Source organism: Artemia franciscana, chromosome 4, assembly GCF_032884065.1.
Source record: "Artemia franciscana chromosome 4, ASM3288406v1, whole genome shotgun sequence".
NCBI lineage: Eukaryota > Metazoa > Arthropoda > Branchiopoda > Anostraca > Artemiidae > Artemia > Artemia franciscana.
Genome location: NC_088866.1, coordinates 3,590,757 through 3,609,261, shown reverse-complemented (window position 1 = coordinate 3,609,261; position 18,505 = coordinate 3,590,757). Strand labels below are relative to the sequence as shown.

Here is an 18,505-nt window from a genome sequence, read left to right as displayed (position 1 = left end):
GTCCCCTCCATTCACTTTTGACTCTTAAAAAGGGCGCATTAGAACCTTCGACTTCCAATCAAATGAGCCTCACCCGATCCAAAGTTTATGGGACAACATGATCTGTAAAAACCATAATAAGGCCCAGGACATAACTTACAATCCTTGCCCAATAATCTATGGGGGTCATTCTAGACAATGTTATATGTTCGTTGGATTCTTATGAACATAATGGTTATCTCACACTTTCGATCAGATATGTTTTGGGAATTGAGTATCTCAGGGACACGGGACTAGTTGCCCTCCATCACTTTTGACTTTTAAAAATGAACTAGAACTATACACTTTCATTCCAATGAGCCTCCTCTTACCTTCACAGGACCATCCCTTCCATAAAAACCTCATACGCCCCTGGGGCATTACTTACAACCCTTGCTCCCAGACTCTGAGGAGTTTTGTCAGCCCCAAAGGCTTTGCAACGTGATCTTTGGACATTTTTTTAAGCAGATTCTATCGGATTCATTTGGGGAAAATGAATCCGAAGAGGGGGGCATGGAAAGAGGGGGGAAGAGGGGGTTTCTTCTTTGGGCATGGAAGAGGGGGGGGGTAACTGGCCTCCGATCATTGACTCATAAAAAAGGCACTAGAATTTCTGATTTCCAATCCAACGAGCCCCCTCCAAAGTTTATTTGACTAACATTTCTACAAGCTTAAATGCCCCTGGGTAATAACTCAAAACTCTTGTCCTGAGGACTGTAGGAGGGCGCTGTCATGCAAAAGGCATAATTTCTGGACCTTTTAACAAAGCCGAAAAAAACGTTATTTTAAATTTTGATTGGATGTGTCTAGGGAAACGATGACCGTGGGAAGGGGGACTGGCTTTCCTAAATCACTTTTGATTATCAAAAAGGACTTTCAATTTCGAATTGGCTGAGTCCGTTTCAAAGTTTCTGTCATAACTACTTATACTACTGATAAAACTACCCTGGTCTAAAAAAAAGCAAAAATAAATAAATAAACACATAATACATTGCGCCTATGATATGTTCGCCTATGATACTAATAGCATAGGTAAAAAAGGCCCGCTATCAGCGGATAAACAAAAATACAAATAGTATATTAAATTTTAAGTTAATAAACTTACATTTTCGGGACATTCTCGATTTTCCCGATGAATCCGTGAGCTCAGCTACGAAGAAAAAAACGTGTCAGTCGATGTCCATTTCAGCGTTCCGGATACACCTCCCGTACCCCTCAATGGGTCCCGATGTAGTTCTAGGCAACACAAAAACTTTGCTGAATTTGTTGATTTGCGTATTTTTTGTGTCAACTTCTCGTCAACAGATGGGTCGCAGGTTCAACATTCGATCAGGAATTTCTGATTAAAAAAAAGAATAAGATACTTAAACTGCACAATGTGACAAAATGCAAGTGGAGTCAATTAAATAAAGCAAGATGAAAGCGCCATAGATATACGAGTACATGCGTTGAAACACAAGAGAATCATGGCAAAATGCATAGGGAATACCCAGGTAGCATTTTCCTAGATAACTAACTGGAGAGAAAGAAACATGTTAAGAAAACAATTCTTACTTTATAATATGTAGAATAGGCATAGTTAACACACATTGCACGCAGCCTTGCTATACTTTATCCCCCACCCTCCTGATGTACGAATATATAGCCCAAATTATATATATTTCAAAATATTCTCGCAATTAGTCTTTCTTGCAACACATTTTGCATGCGGAATCAACGTACTTTACCCCCACACCCCTAATATACAAATATACAGCCCAAATTTGTCTCTAAAGTATTATAATTTCATTACATGTTGGTATTTTTCATTAGGATTACCCCAGCTTCATTTGTTCAGTGTTTGCCACACAATACATAAGTGCTCAAATGAATCCCAAATTCTTGTTCAGATGACTTTAGGAAAAGGGGGCTAGGGTGGGGGCTAATTTCCCTCCAATGTCTTTGGTCACTTAAAAGAGGTAACTTAAAAAAGGTTTAGTGCTGCTCCTTAACCTGGAAACATTAAGTTAAGGAAGTCTGGAGCAGCCAGATTTCCTGGAATTGTTTAAACAACGATCAGAAATCAATTTTTTTTTTTTTAACGAAAGAAAGGAGCAACATTAAAACTTAAAACGAACATAAATTATTACGTAGGCCTATATTAGGGGGTTTACTCCTCCAAAATACCTCGCTCTTAACACAAAAATTTGAATTTTGTCCCAATTCTCTGACCCAACCTCACCTTCACTTATTCCTCATCTTCACTTATTCCTAGCCTTAGTGACTTAGTTTTCTTACCATAATTTTCAAGCCTATTCTGGTACCCTGAACTCGCAAAACCTCTAACAGTTCAATTATTTTGCTCATACTTTCATCAAGGATGCTTAAATCATGAGTATAATATCCCCCTCATATACTTAATAATTTCTGTTCGTTTTAAATTTTAATGCTGCTCCGTACTTTCAGTTGAAAAAAACTTTTTTCATTTAATTGCTTAAACAAATACAAATGAATATGATTTATCAGTTTAATATCACGTAAAGATTTCTATTTCTTAAAATCTTAATAATTTTGTATTTATTGAAGTTGTAAAAGTGAAAACATTAAAAAAATTCAATAAAGTGCAAATTATGTTCTTTCCTTGAAAAGGCATAGGAATTGTGACCCTATTCATATTAATTTCTGCTCATTTTGAGTTTGACTTGTTTGATTATTGTAATTAAATAAATAAAAACAAGTTTTTTTTTTAACTGAAAGATTGGAGCAACATTAAAACTTAAAAAGAAACAGCGAAACTTAAAACGAAACTTAAACGAGCACCCATGCAATAAGTGAGTTTCTTTGTTGTTCAAAAGTGGGGATTGCAATTTTTACGAATCGGGCTTCAACAATTCCAATTCATATTTATCCAACTCCATTTTCAAATGGTTTCAAGCGCTTATTTAAGAATTTGTTTAAATTTGTTTTTAAAATGAACTTTTTCAGTTAAGAGCAATGGTAATAATAGTTGGTATTTCTCACTGAGTTACAAATGGCGATTTTGTAGCACCGTTTTTAAAAAGATGCTTAAGAAATATTACTATGGGCCGCGGGTTGCTCTATAATTTTGTAGCTATTGCTGCAACCGAAGACTGGCTTTTTGCCACTGTGCATATTCAAATTTCTATTTCATCAAATTTGTTTACGCTGTTTTCATCAGTTGGGAGGTGTATACCAATTTTAGCTCTAGGCGTTCTTTCCCCCATGGGAAAATATTCCCCCTCCCCCCGATAAAAATATCCCCGTGGAAAATACCCCCCCCAAAAAAAAAAAGAAAAAACACCCCGTTGAAAATAATCCCAGCGGAAAATACCCCACCTCCCGAAAAATACACCCCTTTGAAAATACCCCCCCCCCAGAAAATTGCTCCACAGAAAATATTCCTCCAGTAAATACCCCCCCCCCCCTCCCAGAAAAATACTCCCAACGGGAAAGACTTTACAAATTTCAGAATTTTACTTGAGCTTTGTTTTTTATTTTCCGTAGGGGGAAGGATTTTGGTACTTGTGTATTATATACCACTCACTCGAGTTTACGCTGCTTACAAACTCGAGAAAAAACTGGTTTCTTCGTTAATTTCTTTCGGTTTAGTGTGAGACAAAACAAAGACAAGTGACAGAATATATGGGAAATATATAATTTGTGCTATATATTTGCACATAAGTGAGGGGAGTTTTTGGACTGTTTGAAGTCAGAAAAAATTCTTAGTTCATAATATGCAAAATTTGTGTACCTAACACATTTTGCATGCACACCCACTGTTAATTTTCCCTCCCTCCCCGCCCAATGTGCAAATATAAAGCCCAAAATTGTTTTTAAAGAGACGGAAAAAACTATCGAAGAAACCGGTTCGTTCTTGAATTTTACACATCGTAAACTTGAGTGAGTGGCATATAATACTCAAGTACCGGAATTTTTGGTGGAGAGAGTCGGAATTCCCGGTATTTTTTGTAAAAGATCAGCAATTAAATTTTAAAAAACGTCCTGCCCAAGACCTCGCTCTTTACGCTAAAGTTGTAAAATTTTAAAACAAAGCTTATTATTCTAATTAAACGGCCATTGTGTTTCAGGAATTGTTCTTAAGTAATTAGGACAAATTGTCAAAAGTTTAGAGTTTAACTTTAGTTAAAACCTTAAGTCAAAACTTTTAAGAGTTTAACAAGTTCAAAGTTCCTGCTTCTTGTGTTCCATTTTCACGATAATAACAGTATGCCCTTTTGCGTTAGTAATCTTATAAAATAGTTCCCATTGGTCCATGGGCCACTTTTCAAGGCTCGTTTTCATGGAATAAACCAAAATCCAAATAATGCATTAAATTAAATCTTAATAAGTCATATTTGTCTGAAAGCCACCACACTTAAGTTCTCTCGAGATTTTGTATTGCGAACATGAGACAATAGCTAGTTTTCGTGGTCTGTATACCAGACAATATTAGTTTCGGCTCGGTGGGAAACCACAATTTAGCTATATTTTAATAAAAAATACTTATGTGTTATATAATACACACTCGAGAAGTGAGGTTTGGTAAATGCTAATGAAATAAAATGAAAATACAATATGCCTACTTTAGTAACAAAATTAAGAAAACTACAACGATTAATTATGGAAGGGCGTAGTATACTGCAATATATACAGCCCTGAGATAAGATAAGATATTTATTTCAAAAAGATCACTATCACAAGCCCTCAAAGGACCGAATTCGGACTTCGGAGTCGACTAACAAAGCAAACAAAGCAAAAAAAATTATAAAAATGAATAATCAAATTATGATTAAAAAAAAAAGAAAAAAAAATCTGTCAAACTAAACTTGAACAAATACAAGTCAGAAAAAAAAGGGAAGGGGACATAAAAATCTAATAATACAGAAAAGAAGAAGAAATAAACATATATATATCTACAAATTAAAAGGGACACTAAAAAAAAGTCCAAAAACTCACAAAAAAAGGAACGAAGCATAAAACACACGTAAAACACATATGATTAAAAGGGAAACTAAACCAAAACAGCGGGGGGCAAGCAAATTAGTGTAACGACCTAAAGCACCTCACATGAAAAAACGGGGGGGGAGAAACTAGTTGGCTATTTTATTTATTTTTTCTGTGATGAAGAAATGAGCGTATAATATTAAATACGTAACCTAAACTAACCTAAACACAACTAAATATTTAATGAAAATATATCTACAGTGTAGTTTCCCACCAAGTCGAAGCTAATTGTCTGGTATAAACACCGTATTAACCAGGTATTGTCTCATGTTCATGATACAAGTTCTCGAGTGTGTATTATATAACATATAATTACCTAATTAAATATTTAGTTGGAATTGTGGTTAGGTTAGTTTAGGTCGTATTTAATATAGCCTAATGCAGCCTTGGCTGCCCCCCTTCCATCATCCTTTGTGGTAATTTCCATAGTTTTGTAACTAAACGATTATATTTTCATCTTATTTTCGTAAATTTCATTATGATTAACCTAACTTCAATTCTTGAGTGTGGTGGCAATAAGACACAAGTACCCTTATTAAAATAAATATTCGGAAGATTCTCGATTTTCCCAATTAATTCGTGAGCTATGTTAAAAAAACAAACAAACGTGAGAGCCGAAGCACTTTTTAACACTGATTCCAATAAAATGCACCTCACTCACCCTTCAGTGTATCCAGATGTAGCTCTAGGCTATACAAAAACTGCCGATTTTGTTAGTGTGTGAATTATGTTCTTATCGGTCAGTTTCCCGTTGACAGTTGGGTCATAGGTCTAACATTCAATCAGGGTTATCTAATAAAGAAAACAACTCAAAATGCACTCTGTGACAAAAGCCACGACGAGTCAATCAAATAAATGTTGAGGAAAAAGCACCACAGATTTACAGGTTGGAACTCGAGTACATTATGGCAAAATGTATGGGAAACAAGGCTATAAATTACACAGAATATTTGCACATTAGGAAGAGGAAGGGGCTGGTTGGGGAAAAAGCCGTTCCTAAGGGTTTGGTGTTCCTAAGAAAAATAATTAAAGCACCCCCCCCTCCCGACTCAAATATAAGCAAAAAAGAACTTTTAACTCCTGAACTTTTAATGTCTGTTTAAATGAGCCCTCTTACGATATTTTAGGATCACTGGGTCGATACGAACACCCCTAAGGGAAAAAATTATAAATAAACACTCATCCGTGATCTTTCTTCTGGCCAAAAATAACACATTTTTTCAGATAAGAGCCTGAAACCCATACAGTAGGGTTTTATGTTACGGTAAATATAATATCGCGACTTTCATAGAGATTCTATTACTTCTAGGGGTTTTTACTTCTAGAGTTTCGGATTATTATTGAGCCGGTTCGCTCCTTACTTACACTTCGTTACCACTAACTGTTTGATCAGGGTTTTCTAATAAGATTAAAAAAAATCAAATACTTGAACTGCACTCTGTGACTAAATCCACGTGGAGTGAGTCGAATTACATCGGATGAAAAAGCACCACATATGTACGGGTACACGGGTTGAAACAGGAGCGAACCATCGAAAAATTCCTGAGAAATACAGGCTATAATTTACACTATAGGTTCGCACATTAGAAAAAAGAGGGGGCTAGTTCTGCTTTGGAAAAGCAATTACAGTGCCCCCTCCTGATTCAAATATATGCAATAAAGCCGAATCAAAGTGAAACATTGGATCAAGATGAGCAGTTTATGGGCCAGGACGCCAAGACCAACTGCCCTGGTCCCCTCCTTCCCAAAAAAAGGTTCTGGTTGGGGTATAGTATAGTGGAAGCGTCATCAAATGTGTTAACTGAAATTTTTCTTCTTAATAGCTCCATTTATAGGTTAATATAAAGACAAAAAAAGATAGCCTAATTCAAAGATGCTACTCCTTTAGTTTTTCCTTCTGAAGAGCCGAAAATCAACAGCGTTACAAATATCAGTCCTTGGTACTTATATTCGGCTAAATATTTCACATGCATTTATTGATTCTCAATTTTGTCACAGTCGGTTCAATTTACAGGTAAACCGGTTTTAACAAGGGTGACGCTAACAAAGGTAGGCTATAGTAACAGTATCCAATATAAGAAAAAAGGTATCATCTTTGAAGATCCATACTGAATTCGCGATTAACAGCAATTATTATATTTGGAAAGAGCATTTACACATATCTGGTCCGAGTAGTGGTCGATAGATTTGTGAATAACTATATCAATTAGTTTTGCTTGACAAACCAACTTCAATTTCCACAATAAGTGAGTTAAAACAATCTTTTAGGGAGGCAAATGAAATTTAAAAATAAATATATAAAAACTTCGGTAGAAACAAAGATAATGAGACAATTTTTATGAATCCGATGAATTATGAATTAATGTAACGAGAAATAACTGGCTTTCCTTTGAATCAAACAGTTCGTGGTACGAACAGTACGTAAGAAGCGAGTCGCCCCCCCCCCAAAAAAAAAACGAAGATGTAAAAAAAGGGAATTTTGATAACAATTGATCGATCAAAAGAATTGGCTTTTATACTGAATCCAAATAAACTAAAATTTGTAAAGTTTAATGTTCCCCATCATAAGCTACGATGCAGAGAAAATTTGCATTAATTTCCGAAAAGAGGATCCCCCAAAAGTTCAAATAATCTTAATGAAGAATAACCACTAGATTCAGGGAGTCAGAGAATACTCTTATAAAAGTTTCAAGGGGCATATTTACAAAAATGGGGAATTTTATATTGCTTGCCAAAGATTACGGATGAGGGATGTATTTTCCCCATGGATGATTGTATAAACCAATGGTCCCAGAACGTCGGTATATCGCTTGCTGCAGCAAAATCAGAAGTTCTAGGACCCCTTTTAAGTGACCAAAGAGATTGGAGGGAAACAAGCCCCTGCCCAAACCCCTTTTTCCACAGTCATTTGGTAAAAAGTTTGGGAGAACCATTTGATTCAGCATAGTAGAAAGATCCAATAGCTATATCTCTTGGAATGACAAGACGCCCCAAAGCCATTGGAAATTTATTTTCTGTGAGAGTATTTCACAGAGCGAATTTTAGTGGAAAGCCCAGTTAGGGAATTTTTACAGGAGAATTTTACACTGGGATGGGGGATTCCATAGCAGAATTTTAAAAAAGATCAGATATTAAGTATAAAAGTTTTTTCAGTCAAAAATATGGGGGAAAATTATATTTAGCAGGAACAGAAATTATCCCATATATGAGAAATTATGAGAGAAATTATCCCTCTTCTCTGTTTCATCTTTGCTACACCAAAGTTTTTTAGTTCTTTTAGAAGTTTTTTATTATAATTCATCAGCTTTTGTGATTCAGGAGTCGTTCTCAAAGAATTAGGACAAAACTCAAACTTCAGCGTAAAAACCGAGGGATGAGGAAGAGATAGTCCTCTTTTATTTAGTTTTCCTTTTGGAGGTGTTCCTTTGAAGTTTTAATGTCAATCCTTACTTTTAGCTATTTTTTTTTTCTAATTTATCGTCTTAGAACAAATCTGGGTACTTGTTAATTATAGCGACTACCCCCAAAAAGTTAATTATAGCAACCGCAGGCAAGAAGTGAAGTCAGAAAACAGTTCTACTTCATAAATTTCAGAATAATTCTAGCTAACACATCTTGCATGCAGACCCGCTATACTATACTCCCAACTCCCATCCTGATGTGCAAATATATAGCCCAAATTATAAACTTCCCATCTATTCGCCCAATTGGGCTTTCTTGATTCAACCTGTGAGTCTGTAAATTGAATCACTGTGACTATACAAGAACCGGAAAACAAGCGACAGGTGACCGAATCATTAGACTTATATGATTATAAGTACCCAAATCTAATCACTAGATAGAAAGCATTGATCTCTAGCAAAAGAATGTTCGCCTAATCTAATTTCTGAATGATCTTTTCACTGCTTTGAGTTTGTTATTGTTTCTTCCATTTCATTTCGCTGTTTTTTTTAGTTTTCCTCCTCTTTTTCGAGCGCAAAGGACGGCATAGCAAAGGTACTGGCCGGAATATGTGCATTGTCATTTTGAAGACTAGCAGCTACTTCGTAGTTTTTCATTTCTTTTTGTTTCAACACAAGTTTTGTAAATTTTATTTTATGCCCTAGCAGTGCATCTGTGCAATAGTTGTAGTAGCAGTAGCCCTGAGAATGGCGAATAAACCCTCCTGACCTACCCTTCGGACAACCAGATTGCAACTAGCACCTTTTTATTTAGTTTCAAATAGCCTAACACTCAAACAGTAGTAGTAGTAGTTATAGCTTTAGTTGTGGCATTAGTATTAGTAGTAACCTTAAGAGTTTCATGTTCTGAGTTTTAATAACAATTGCATGTCCTAATGGTGTTAATAACATAATCTGAACCATTTCTTAGATATTACTGATACAGCCTTTTGATAAACGGAAAACAAACAGTTTGCTTTAGTTTAACTTAACAGCTCCCTAAATATTTTTATCTGGCTCCCCCTCCATAAAAAATTCCCCCCACCCTCCTCCTCAAGGGAAACTCCTCCGTGAAAGTTTCTCCCGCGTAAAACAGCCCCTACTACCATAGAATTCCCCTGAAAATTTCCTTTTAATTTACTTTAAAAGATACTTAAATTTCTGATGGTTTTCTGATCACTCCAGAAATCCCTCCTTCCGTGGAAATATTTTCTAGGAAATCAAAACTGCTGAAAACTCCCCGGGGAATTCCTTCAGAAAATCATCCAATCCACATTTGACTTGGCAAAGAGAAAGCAATACAAATTAAAAGAATGTCGTATATGAATTTTGTCAAATCCAGGTAAACCCGGAGAATGTTATACGTTCGTTGGATTTTTTATGGTAATTTGACACAAGTTGCATATGAAATTTCGAATTTCAAAAGAAATTCTTTTCTTTTTTTTCAAAATAGTAATGACAACAAAACCCTACATTTTATGCGTCAAATTTATGATATTAATTTGGACTTTCTTATGATTCATTCAACTTTAATCTAAAAAAAAAATTCAAAACAAATTGTGAAAATATGATTTGATAGACGGATAAAATAGATTCTAGGCTATTGATTATTAACAAAACTTACTTTTTAAGATGGGGAGAAAAATGTCAACCACTTCAGAAAAGACAGCAATCCATCAGTGGATTCAATATTTAAAAAAAAACTGCAACAGTAATTACAGGTTATTAAAATTAAATCAGGGTATACACAGACATACAGATAATATAGAGACGCTACACAAACAAGTAAAGACTTGTTAAAACCTTGTTTTTCATTGACTCCTCCCTTATTGATCTTAATTGATATTGAGAAATGAACGCTCTTAGAATGTAAAAAAAAATAGAATGTGACATTTTAGAAAAAAAAAATTATAGGAATATAATGTTTGGAACAAAAACCCCGAGTTACGAAAAATAAAGACATAATTCAATCCTGAGAAGAAAAAAGAAAACCCATAGATTTTTGTTATGGTACCTTTTTTGCTGCCTCGCCTTTTGAATATATTGGGAAAAATATATTCTGAACCTACAGAGAAAACATGTCAAATGAAAAAAAAACAAAAAAAACTCAGTTTTAAAAGGAAACGGAGACGAGTTTTTACTTTTACCCCCCCCCCTTCAACCTTCCATTTGTTTTAAATTTAAAAAAATAGCACTGGGTTCAAAAGCGGCAAAAAAATACGCAGAGAATTAGCTAGTTGTGAGAAAAACAGACTTCGATCTCGTTCACTGTTTTATCAAATTTTATGATTAAACCCAAAAGGCACAGGCAACTCTTCATGTAGCACTGAATCTTTTCTAGATAATTTGCAACTTTTTACGAGTCGTGTGATCCATATTCATAACTCCATATGTTCTTGAAGGCCCTGGGCGCTTAGGGGAAGGGGAGAAGTAGGTGATACAAGAGGCCAGGAACGATTCGTTTGTAGTGTTTGAAGACCGAAAAGACTTAAAGTCTGTTCGACATCTTTCAGTTCTGTTTCTTTTGAAGTGGGACGCTCTTCATGCTTTCTTGAAATGGTCTCAGGGAGCAATTGGTACAGTTTTTGGGCATCATTTCTGATCTCGAAAGTTTCAATTTCCTTGGCTACCCATCTCAAATATTATTACTTATTCAGTTCCAAGCATTTATTTTTGAATTTGATTGTTGAGCCACCTCTGACCTCTTTGTTAGTGGATCCAACCATTTCTTTTTATTATGAGCAGCAGTACTAAATCGTATGGGAGGGTTTTGAAACTTCACTGAGGTTGGCTAGGACGGCAAAACTTTTGTTGGGGAATAAGCAACCTTAGGTGCAAGCTTTGAAATATCAATTTGGAGAGGGGGCTTTCAAAAGAACCGTGACAAAGAGTGTTTAACATCTTCGGAGCCATACTTTGAAAGTAAAATTCAAATTAATACAATTTTATTGATTTTTTTACGTTACATGAAATTAAAGCGCATGCCAGAGCTATTAGACAAGACCTGAATAAGATCCAAAAATATAAAATCTCTAACCCCGAAATAAAAAGAATTTGAGGGCCCAAAATGTGAGGCACTTGCGTATTCTTAGACTAACATATTCCTGCTCATGTCCCTCTTGACTGGGAGGACTTTCTTATCCGTCTACCAATATTTCCTCTTATGTAGCCTACTTTACTAACTACACGGAATTGTTCCTATGTTTCAAAAACGTTGGTTTTAAATTACCCCAAGTGAAATACCTGAAAAGGGTTCTGGGTCTGTCTAATGAGTTATTTCCTAGAATAGAACTAACCCTTCCAAATGTCTTTAAAATAAGTAAAAACTTCAAAACTCTGAGCATTTTGGTTTGATATTTATACATTTTCTAAAGCAACCCCCCCCTCCCCCACTCCCCGGTCTACAGTCTTTTCTAAATCATATTAAAATTGGCATCCCTTTTCCCTGCATATTTGTACATCAACCTTATCAGGAGGACTTTCTTAAGCCCCTCTTAGATCTTAACCCTGCTTCTTTTTTTACTTATTTTGGGTCCCTTCCTCTTCAGCTAAAAATTCTTCCGTCTCCCTTAGTAAATTTTATCGTTCCTTTGTACCAACTAATGTTTGTTTTTCAATATCATAACTTATTTTTACTATTTAAATCTCCATGCGTCCAGCTCAGGGTAGCTTTCTGTCCTTCCTCCTTAGATTCCTAACGTACTTTGTTCATTCAATTTTTACTTTTTAGTACTACTTTAGTACATTTCAGACGTTTTTTACCTTTCATCATTTGATGTTCAACTCTCAACCCTCACCCCTCCACTCCCCCCAATGATCAAACTACCTTATTTCTCCTTTATTTAAAGCTAAGCTTTCCCAGACGTATTTATATTTTTCATTAGCTCCGGTTTCAGCTTCAAGTACACTGGTTAGGTAAAGCAAGAACACTGACTATAGATTTTACCAATCTCTTGGTAATATTTTTCTCCGGGTCATAACCAACACCAGATAGGCTCTCCTGGCAACTTTTGCCAGTTGCTCTAAACTGGCAAAACGCAGATCTAGATCACTTGTCAGCTAATCAGCATTATCGTATGGAGAAGACATTTCCTTCTAGGTGGTATGTATGTGATTTGTCTCATGGACATTTTAGACGGATGAATTCGGGGTGAGTGATTTGTTAAAATCTAAAATTTCTCAAATAAAACAAAATCTTTGATTTTAGTGCACATATTTTTCATATGGCCCGTTAGTGTCGGTAAATAAACACTTTAAACTTTTAAATTATAGAAGGATTCTGTTTTCAAAGTTTTAGTGTCTTTCAGTTATAAATTTTAGTTTTATTTTAAATTATATTTAAATATTCAATTTCGTTCAAAAAGTAATTTTTAAATTTAAATTTTGTCTTAAATATAATTTAGTTGATGTGTTTCTTTCCGTTGTTTTACTTTTTACCTCTTCTTCTTCTCTCTCTTTCATAACATAATTTAAACTTTGAAATCTAAACTTTCCTGAATTAAGTTAATATCCTTCATTTATTTGACAGACAAACCAATTTATTTGCTGTCATTTTTTCTTTCTCGCCTCTAATGGACTTACATCTGTAGGCGAATTTAAAACAGATAGATTTTAGAATTAAAATCAAGTTGGTGGCATTAGAATAAAAGAGTTAAGAGCCATGGCTAATTGAAAAAAAAAACCAAGACAGATAATCTGAGTAAGAGGCAAAGCTGGCAAAAGCCTTTTCTTTTTAAGCATCATGGCAATAAAATTTTTCAAAGAATTTTCAAGAAAAACTCATACATTACCCAGAACATAAGACGATACTCATCATCTATGGGTTCAACAGACTCAAACTCTTATTATCCATTGTTAGTTGATCCACTATTATTATCCACTATAGTTGATCCATTGTCAAACCCCGCGAAGGAGATATAGAAGCTAAAACCGTCTTGTTGTCTTACTGAAAAATAAAATATTCTTAATTATATTCAAATTTCACTTTTTACCAGGCTTTGATATAACATTTTACAAGGTAATAATCATTAAAAAGTTCACACTAATTTTTTTCATGCTTATATAAAAGGAGTAATTCTCGAGACAAGCTATATCATTTAACTGCAACTACGTGAAGTCTCTAAGAATAAGAAAGAGAAATTATAATTTATAAAAATAGGTCAATTTTGTACAGAGCTGTGCCTTCAGGCACAAAGATATTTCTCAAGGGTGTGTTACCGAAAGAATTGGCGGAGGAGGGGCTATTGAACAATTTGGGAAATGTTTGACTATAGCTTTTGCAAAAAAAATTATAATTTTGTAATGTAATAAGAAAAAAACAATAAAGAATCAACAGTCAATTTTACGAATTTAACTTGACCCTTCAAATTTGAAGTTTTGCAAAATTCTTATTAAAAGCTGAACAGCAAAAAGTGAGTATTAACAAAAAACTATATACATTTACTGCTTTAATAAAACTATAAAACAAACACAGCAAGAAAACAAGTAGTATATCCAACTTCACCTGTATCTATGTTTATGGAATTATTCTTGAATAGATTTTTTTTAATTTCGATTGTCTCCCTGAAAATTTGCTTTAAACCTTGGTCCCTAAAAATCAAAGAAACATTTTCAAACAAAATAAAATGATTTGGAAAATTAAAGATATGTTCCGAGAGGGCCGACGTGAAATCTTCAGGTTTGGTATTTTGCTTTATAGACGATGAAATAGAATTATGATGTTGTAGCAATCTCGTTTTTAAATTCTGGTTAGTACGTCCCACATAAGATCTTCCATAAGTATATGGGATTTTATAAACCCCACTTTGTAGCTCTACGGAAGTCCGATCCTTTCCAGAATTTAAAAAACTAGCCAAAGTATTACTACCTCTTAAAGCTACCTTTAAGCCATTATTTTGTAAAATTCTTTTAAGTTTTTCCCTCAAACCTAGAACATATGGTAGAGAACAAAAAATATCTTTCTTTTCTGTTGTTTCCAGATTATCGTCAGAACATTCTAGAAATTTTTTTCTTCTTTTCGAAAAAGTCTGGTCAATTAACCAACCCGGATAATGGTTACTTATTAAAATCTCTTTTAACAACCTCTATATAATAGAGATTATAGTTTGCTGCATATAACACTCAGATAAAGAGCAATCAAGGATTACAAAAAAATATAGTAGGTGTGGAATTTTACTTTCATTTTAAAAGAAATGACATCTATTTATTTGAAAAGATGGATAAGGGTAAATGCTATTGAAATGTTTGTAATATAAATGAAATCACAGAGAAAAGGAAAATGTTGATAAAATAACATTGGTTCTAGCTACATCTGATTTTAATTATTATGTTTTGAGTTGAAGCAACAAGAAATATGTATTTTGTATTCAGACATCATACTCACTCGTTAGTTTTATCCAAACAATGCTAGCATAAAGTTGTAATGGTACATTGGGATTGGAAATACAACAGATCAGTCATTTATAAGAATTTGATATTGCCATCTATATTCTTTGAAAAAAAAGCATACATCTCAAACGTAGAATTATGAAAATTATTCTATAAAATTATTCCTTGATTATGAAATAATTGCTGGTAAAATTATATAATATATTCTTATATTTTATAGTCCAGAATTTAATATGAAATATTCAGTTTTGTTTCGAAAATTGTATATCTGATACGTTGTACCCACAATATTTTATGCAGACTTGGCAAAAAAAAATTAAATAGTCTATTGTGGCAACGAAAAAAAAAATACAAAATCATCAGTAAATACTAGTTCAGGATATTTCAATTTCAATTTGTATGAAATTAACATCGAATATAATACACACATTCCGAATTACTATAAAGAATGCATCAATTAAGAGTAAGAAAAAAAATTAGATCTACGTTGCATGGCCAACGTGAGGTGTTGCGGCAACCTTTGTTCGGCTTCGCCGAGTGCAACACTGCGAGTGCAATGCTGCGAGAGCAACACTTTGGTTTTGTTTCCTCGCTTCGATTAAACGCTGATTATGATTATCTGATTATCTCTCATTACGAAAGAGAGAGAAGTACTAATAAATTACTGTGAGAAGGCATTTAATACATTCACAATAAGTTCTGTTCTGGGACACCAAACGTCTCCTCCTTGGGCTAGGCAACTAAGCACAAACCTCTTAGGTAGATTTGTTAAGACTACTGGTTTGGTTCATTCCCTATAAATTTTTTTTTTTCACTTTTTTAATAGGAATTTTTGAATTGCCCTTTTTATCATTATAGATATATTTTATCGGCATTTGGTTGTATGATATTGGTTATAATGTGTAAAATTGTATTACTCATTATTATTGTGTTGTATATGTATTTTAATTGCTGTTTGACAATAAATAGTTGCAGTATTTTGATTCCTGTTTTTCAAAGCAGACAGTTGCTGCAGGCGAATAACCCCCCACCATTAGCAAGTCAAGTGATACTGGTTTGGTTCAGTGAATACTGACTGAAGTGACACCCAAGCAAGCTAGTGACTATAGAAGGCACAGATCAATTGAGTGATACGAACGCATATGACCTATTGGTCGAACACGTCAAACCCCAAACAACAACAACAACAAACGCTGAAGTTGTTAATTTGTGAAGTTGTTAAGTCCCTTACATTTCTTACCACTGAGACCAAATTGGCCTTACCATCAAATATACAAGAAACAAATAATAGGTAAAAAAGCTAGAACCATATTTTTGTATAGCCCACTGTTTGAAATATGGTCAGTCAGTTTGGTACCCAAAACAATCTATAGGCAATTTCTTTGGAAAGCATCTTAAAATCTTCCTGTTTTTAGAAGCACATATACTTCAGAGCACCTATACTTAACTCAATTAACCATACTTATCATCAATTTAGCTTCCAATATTCTAATCTGGGCTTGAAAACTTTTCTTCATATCCTGTCAAACTTTTTTCAACTGTGGAAAAATATCCTGGGACTTAGGTATTCAGCTTTTAATATCTTCAATGCACCCACCATTTTTACTAATAATACTCTACCTAGGTATATTAAGCTGTCAGCTTGATCAATGATTCGTTACCCAATGTCACCTGTTCATTTTGACTTACTCCTAGCCTTAGCAACCTAGTCTACTATACATTAATTTTCAAACCTATTGTAGCACCCTGAACTTGCAAAACGTCAAGAAGCTCATTCATTTTCCTCATCCTTTCATCTAGGATGCTGAAATCATCAACAAAATCTAACTCCAAGAAATATTTAGTTCCCTTCAATCCATGTTTTACAATAGCCTTTTCTTATCTCCTTAGGCCAAAGTCCATAAAAACAATCTATCCAAATAGGCATAGAACACAAAACTGCTCAAATCCTTATTTTGAACAAAACCAGCTACTAACCTCTTTTACTACCTTGACTTTAGCTTTGTTATTTATGTACATATCACTAATTACTTTGATGTATTTGTTTGATAGGCTACACCATAAAAAGGCAATACCTTTGCTAAAGGTCTTCAATAGGCTGAATCAAACCATTGCTCATAATCTATAGAAATGACGGCAAAAAGGTGTTTGATAACTTAGGCACTTCTTAATTATTAAAACACCAGTGAAACGGTGTATATTCTCTTTGCTTCATAAAAGCACACTGTTCTCTTAAAGTTTTGTCGACTATATTTCCTAGTCTACAAATTAAACCCTGAATTGCTGTTGCTAGCAATAAGGCAAATCCTGTGTCCTTACTATGGTTACCATCATACTAATTAATTAGCTCGCTGTGGAAACTAATTAATTAGAAAGGCTGTGGCTGATACCTAAAATAAACAATTTGCTTTTATCACTTTTGTTATAGAGAGGTTTTCATTAAGATTTTCTTAAAATTGCTAGGTGCTACCCTTTTTCAAAAATCACATTTCATAATCTTCGGTAACTTATTTCCAAGCCCATAACCACCATATTTAAGAACCCCATTTACCAATTATCAGCACCTGGGGCATTATCGTGTTTTAATCATTTTATTACTGTCACTTATTCTTCCTCACAAAATAAATCATCCTTCACATTCCATCGTCCTAGCTTATCTGGAAGTGCTTAAACTAGCAAAACCGGGACAGACCGACAGACCAACAGACCGACCGACAGAATCTGCGATCGCTATATGTCACTTGGTTAATACCAAGTGCCATAAAAACCAATTACAAAAAAAATGACTTTCGTCCCAACCCAAACCAAAAAAACGTTCCCAACCACAAATCCACCACCTTTTCAAGGGGAGAGGCGTACACCCCTTGCCCCCCCCCCTCCGTCTGGATCCATCACTGCTTCTGAGGTCCCTTACTCAATACGTATCCAAAATTTAATTTCGAGTGATTAAAGGCTCGGAGAATATATTAAAACCGTATCAAATACGGTATGTTACATAATATAAATTCCACTGGAAATTCCTTATGAAAAGGAAACAATAGAAACTAATATTTAACTTGAGAACAAAATGAGATAAGTTCAACAAACAAGCTAGTTTAACAATAGACCTTGCTCAGTTTGACAACTGAAAAATTAGTTCTACAGCTTTTTCAGATTTCCTTTAGGGAAATCCCACATACACCTTTTGAATTTTTCTGGCCAAATTGTTTAGCATTTTCAAATTCTCATGCTAACCATGGTATACACCGGTAAGAAGCTAATTTGATTAATTCTATAGATCAAATAATAGAAACACATCATGCGTTTCCGGCTATTATTTTAAAAAGATGTCAAAGATTCTTAAGAGTTTGTTTATTTGCGTTTTAGTATTTTATTTAGCATTAATCAATTCATCAAATAATCAATAAATAAATCAATTATTCAGCGACTTTTTGAACAGATTTCTGTAATTAGGGAATAGGAAACTGGCTTTATTCAATTATTAAGTCCTTTAACACAGACACCTCAAACTAGAAAATCTGACAAGTTCTTTTTAATCGATTTGACTTCTGAACAACTCATGTAAACTAGTGGGAGGAATATTTTTATTTAAACTCTTCTTAGTTTCTCAGTTTTGTCAAAGGCTCATAAGAGCTCCGAAGAAAACCAAGAGAAAT

At 34.2% G+C, this 18,505-nt stretch overlaps 1 long non-coding RNA gene across 8 annotated transcripts in view; it reads right to left on the bottom strand.

The window, feature by feature from the left end:
- Positions 1 to 653: 653 nt before the first annotated feature.
- The window catches only part of LOC136025868 (uncharacterized), a 116,194-nt gene continuing 98,342 nt past the window's right edge, over positions 654 to 18,505 (bottom strand). For 6 of the 8 annotated variants that reach the window (XR_010617155.1, XR_010617154.1, XR_010617157.1 and 3 more), the window contains 2 exons: positions 13,253 to 13,407; positions 654 to 1,357 (listed from right to left, as the gene is read on the bottom strand). This is a non-coding gene — a long non-coding RNA (uncharacterized LOC136025868). Of the gene's footprint in view, positions 1,358 to 5,683; positions 5,815 to 13,247; positions 13,408 to 18,505 lie in introns of all 8 variants that reach the window. The other 2 variants (XR_010617159.1, XR_010617160.1) reach the window with 2 other exon arrangements.